General features: G+C 51.9%; 1 long non-coding RNA gene across 1 annotated transcript; it reads left to right on the top strand.

The window, feature by feature from the left end:
• The first annotated feature begins 311 nt into the window (after nucleotides 1–311).
• Nucleotides 312–1,383, top strand: LOC108505785. The gene is made up of 2 exons (XR_001877591.1): nucleotides 312–457; nucleotides 1,084–1,383. It is a non-coding gene; the product is annotated as an uncharacterized LOC108505785 (long non-coding RNA).
• Nucleotides 1,384–5,428: the final 4,045 nt, after the last annotated feature.

Raw genomic sequence — 5,428 nt, 5'->3', positions numbered from 1 at the left:
TTAGTGAAAGAATTTATTTATCTTTCCATATTTAGAGTCCGGTCAGGGCCATGGAATCAGATGCCTGGCCTTGTTTGGCAGGAGATGAATGGTCAAGGTTGACTCCCTTGGTTTTCCCCCTTGAGCCCTGGCTAGGCTTTGGGTGGAACCCAAGAGGAGAAGGAAACCAGATGTTTCTGCACTAGATGTAAACTTGCTTTTTCAATAACATAAAACAATATAAAAGCTGGAGTCCAGGGGAGGACTGGACGTGGCGCTCAGTGCTCTGGGCTGGGGGACAAGGTGGGGATCGGGCACAGGCTGGACTCGATGGTCCTGGAGGGATTTTCCAACTGAAATGACTCTGGGATCGCAGGAACCTGCTGGTGAACCTGGGGCTGTTTGCTGCCGGGGTCTGGGTCGCCCGGAACCTGACGGACATCGACCTGATGGCCCCGCAGCCCGTCCCGTAGAGCCGGTGAGTGCAGGGGGTGAGGGGGACTGGGAGGACCTGGGAAGGTGGGAACAGCTGTGCTTGGAATCATGGAATGCCCCAGGTTGGAAGGAACTACAGGGATCACCCAGTCCAACTCCTGGCCCTCAGAGGACACCCCAGCAATCCCACCTTATCCCTCAGGGCGTTTTCCAAACCCTCCTTGAGCTCTGGCAGCCTTGGGGCTGTGCCCGCTGCCCTGGGGAGCCTGGTCAGTGCCCAACCACCCTCTGGGGGAAGAACCTTTTCCTGAGATCCAACCTGAGCCTGTCCTGGCACAGCTCCAGCCCTTCCCTGGGGCCTGTCACTGCTCACAGGGAGCAGAGATCAGAGCTGGACTCGTGAGGAACCTGCAGCCCCCTGAGGTCTCCCCTCAGTCTCGAGGCTGAACAAACCCCCCAGATGTGTCCTGACAGCCCCCAGGACGGGGCTGTCCCCGTGTGAGGTGACACAGATGAGGAGTGACCAGCGGGACCGACCCCTGAGCCCACCCCAGGCCCCAGAGCACCAAAGCCCACACGACCCAGCCTTCACACAGGGTTGTGAAGCTGTTACTAAGCTGCCACATGTCAGGACCCACCTCCACTAACACTGCTGAATCCCTGTCCCAGGAATTCCTGGAGCTGCAGGGAGCAGAGCTCGCCCTCCCAGCAGGACCGGAGCCGTGTTGGGCCGAGACGGGTTCGCTGCATTCCTGGAAGGACGTTGTTCTCCTCCCCTGCAGAGCTGCTGCTCCCAGTCCCTCCTGTCCTGCTCCAGGCAGTGACAAGAGGGAAAGATTTAAGGCTGAGAGGAAGAATTTATTTCCAGTTCATTCCTCAAGGCACAACAAGAATGGTTTTCTCAAGGATGGTTGTGGAATTTCCTTCTGTACCCCCCCCAGATGTTTATTAAAGTCTATGGAATAACGAGATGGCCCTCTGGAATTTCTTCTTCTTTTTTTTTTCTTTTAATAAGAAACTTCAGCTTACAAAAACAAGGTGTAAAAAGAGTAAAGATTTACAAAAAAATCATAAAAACATGATTTATATTTCACACCCGAGAGACAAAAGGGCCGAGCCCAGCCCTGGGGCTGCACCCGAGACCCATCCACTGATCCTGCAAAGGAAAATCCAAACCGGGACGAGCCCGAGGGGAACTCCAACCACCTGGGTTCCTGGGAAATGTCCCTGTGGGATAAAGCTGGGGTATGGAGAGGAATGATGGCTGTGTGTGGGAGGAGAAGCCATTTGGTGTTGCATAGCATGGGGTGCCCTGGGCTGAGGCTGGAACAGTCCAGCGGCCGGGGGACGAGGGAAGCACCACTGGGAGCTGGGATTTACTCACAGGGGACACACCAGCTCCTGGGATTTACTCACAGGGGACACACCAGCTCCTGGGATTTACTCACAGGGGACACACCAGCTCCTGGGATTTACTCACGGGTTACACACCAGCTCCTGGAAGGTGCTGTGGAGGAGCAGGAGGAGCTCCCAGCCCTGAGAGCCGTGGCAGTGGGGTGCAGCATGGCTTCACATTCTTTGGACAGTTTCACAGGGTTTTAGTTCAGGACATTCTCCTGGAGCAGCTGTTCCCACGTCTGGAGGACAGAACTGCCCCTCACCTGCTCCTCCCCCCCCCAAAAAAAACCCCTCACTCCACTCCCCATAAAAATCCTTAAAAATGCTGTTTTCAAAGCTGGTGTTAGGACATCCTGTAAAGAAACTAAATTCTTTTGAAGTCAGGATAATCCAAGTTATGCAGAAACAGTTTCTGCAGGAAAAGGGGATTAATTAGAACATTTCAGTCCCTTTATAGTTAATCTCAGTTTTGATTTACTCACACTAATCCCCCCCAGCCTGGGGTCAGGCAGGGGCCAGGCCGTGCCCATGGAGGCTGCCAGGGGTGACTTGGGGATGTTGGGAACAAACCTGACTGGAAGAAAAGCTGATGGGGATCAGGAGGCAGCTGGACAGACTGCCAGGAACAGTCAGGAACCATGGAATATCCTGAGCTGGAAGGGACTCACAAGGACCATCCAGTCCAACTCCTGACCCTGCTCAGACACCCCAACAATCCCACCCTGTCCCTCAGGGCGTTTTCCAAACCCTCCTGGAGCTCTGGCAGCCTTGGGGCCATGCCCAGTGCCCTGGGGATCCTGGGCAGTGCCAACCACCCTCTGGGGGAAGAACCTTTTCCTGAGATCCAACCTGACCCTGCCCTGGCACAGCTCCAGCCCTTCCCTGGGTGCTGTCCCTGCTCCCAGGAGCAGAGATCAGAGCTGGACTCGTGAGGAACCTGCAGCCCCCTGAGGTCACCCCTCAATCTCGAGGCTGAACAAGCCCAGTGCCCTCAGCCACCCCTCCCATGGCTGCCTCTCTAGAGCCTTCACCATCCTTTTAGCCCTTAATTAATTAATTGATTAACTGGATTCTCTCTCACTTGCTGCTGCCTGGCAGTGTCCTTGAGGAGGACACTCCCAGCCTGGCACAAGTCAGCTCAACTCATTAGTGATGTCAGGAATGGAGCTGGAGCAGAAACACGAGGCTGTTCTGACTTAAATCCACTGAAAAATCCAGGGAATCCACCCAAGCTCCAGCTTGGCTCCTCACCCAAACGAGCACTTCCCTCCTGTTTTCACAAGGGCTGCCAGGGGATTCCATACCAGGGAAAACTCCTCTCCTGTCCAGCCTCTGCCAACAGCCCCCTGCCAGGAACCTGAACCAGAGACTTGTTCGGGGGTAAAAAATTGGAAGGTTTTTTCAGTGCTTTGCAGAGAAACTGTTTTTTTGTGGAATGCATAGTTTAACTTGGGAATACAGGCAGGAAAAGGGATAATAAAGGCAAATTTATGTAACCAACTTGCTAGTGGAAAAAAGTTACCTACAGTAAAGTGGCTTCCAACTGCTACAGCAGATGCTGGATGACACCTGGCCATGGATACATGAAGATTCTTCACTCTTAAGAATTAAGGAAATCCCATTTAGTCACAGGTTGGATGGGATATGCTGGGAACAGTTCCCTCCCAAAGGCTGCACATCCCAAGCCTGACTTCCTGCTCCTCACACAACAACCTGGGAGGTGCCACAAACCTCCCACTTGCTCCCAGCATCTCCCAAGGCAAACGGCTCCTGCTGCCAGAGTGGGTCCCCAGGACAGGAATCCCAGCACATGGAACAACAGACTTACTCCCAGCTGGACCAGAACAAAGGGGTTTGTGTTGCAGACACTTGGTTTGCACTCCCAGCTGTGACTGCTGAACTCCTCACAGGAGCTGAGTCACCTCATCTACCTGTAAAACTGGTATTGATTCTAATAATTAATTCTAACACAGCCTAAAACTGGAATTAATTCTAAATCTGCATCAGGGCAGGGGCAGAATTGGAAGCCACATGGTTAAGCAGGGACAGATCTGCTTTGGAGGCTGCCCCTTGTCAGACACACCTCAGTGGCTTCCCTGGAATTCCAAGCAGTATTTTCACCTTCCTGATGGAGGGGGTGACTTCCATGAGACTTCCTGGCAAACAGGACACTCTAAAACAGTGCCCACGTGGAGGGAGCCTTGGGCTCTGCCTGTCTGAAGCCTGCAGGAGCCAACTATAAACCAACCAGCATCAAAAGTGCCATACGCTGTCGCTTCCAAAGAAAAGCTAAATATTCCAGAAACCTCGCAGTGTTGGAAAAGGCAGGTTTATCTGAGTTTACTTCATTCCTTCCCTATCAGGGCAATCATTTTCCTGGCTGCAGGATCTCCCCAGCTCAGCTGATGCCCCTTGGAGACTCATGACTAGAGATGTCACCTCGAGTCCTACAAACCCTGGCTGTGGGAACGCTCCCAGCTCCCTGTGACCCCTCTGACAGCTGCAATTCCAGCTGAATTCCAAGATTAATGCCAAACACTCAGTCAAAAGATGAGCACTGATGGCACAGAGCCTGGGCTCGCTGCAGGAACAACTCAAGCTGCAGTGGGTTTGCCTTTCTATGGGATTTTTATCCAAAAAAAGGGCCAGCAAGGCTTTGGGATGCAGGGAGGGAACCCAAGGGCCAGTTGGGAGCAGAGCAAAGCACAAATAATCCCCTTAAAGGGCAGGCAGGCAGGCAGGCAGGCCTGGAAGGACACAAGTATGGGGAAAACACCTCAGATGAGGTGTTTCTAAGCACTATTTTGCCATTCTAAGCACTATTTTGCCTTTAATTTGAAATTTCTCTGCCTCACAGAACATATTCTGCTCCAGAACGAATCCATCACGTGTCTGACAATCACAAGCACTTCTGATTCCTTCAGGAATGTCAACTTCTCCCTGGCTGAGCCCAACTCAGCTTCCCCTGCAGTCCCATTTGTTGCTATTGGATCTCAATTTGGCCTATTTTACATTTTTTGCATCATTACTGATTTCATTTACTGGCAGCACCAAAAGTCCCCCACCCAGTAAACACAAAGACATTCATTAATCCTTCCAGCCCTTGCAACATTTAGAGAACCAAAACCATACCTTTTCCATCAGGACTGTTGCAAACTGTCCCCAAAAAATAAAGAGTATCTGATCCCAGAACGACACTGAACTGTCAAAAAGACATTCTTTAGGCTCAAAAAGCAGCATGTTGGTCAGAGCACAGGAAATGGGGCTCGAAGGGCAGAGGAGCCCTCGTGTGATGCTGAGCTCTGGCACAACCCAAATTTCTTCTTGCTGTGCTCAACTTGCCCAAGGACAGGGGGGGTAAAAGTCCCAGGAGTGGCAGTGGGAAGAGGAGTGGGATTTGGGAGGGTTCCCTTTTCACCCCCTCCCACGACAACGTGTGTGTCTGAGGGGCAAACACTGACAAGGATGAAAGGAGAGGAGGAGAAACACACTTTGGGAACTTCCCTACCTGAAAATGGAACCGTTTTTTTGAAGAACCTCGTATTTTAGATTATTTCACCTTTTAACAATTAAAAAAAATAACCAAGATTGAAAGACATCACGTGTTGGGTTTTTG

This window comes from Lepidothrix coronata, unplaced genomic scaffold, assembly GCF_001604755.1.
Source record: "Lepidothrix coronata isolate B3197 unplaced genomic scaffold, Lepidothrix_coronata-1.0 Scaffold199, whole genome shotgun sequence".
Taxonomy (NCBI): Eukaryota; Metazoa; Chordata; class Aves; order Passeriformes; family Pipridae; genus Lepidothrix; species Lepidothrix coronata.
Note: the sequence above shows the minus strand (reverse complement) of the source record. Positions and strands in the feature narration are given on the sequence as shown.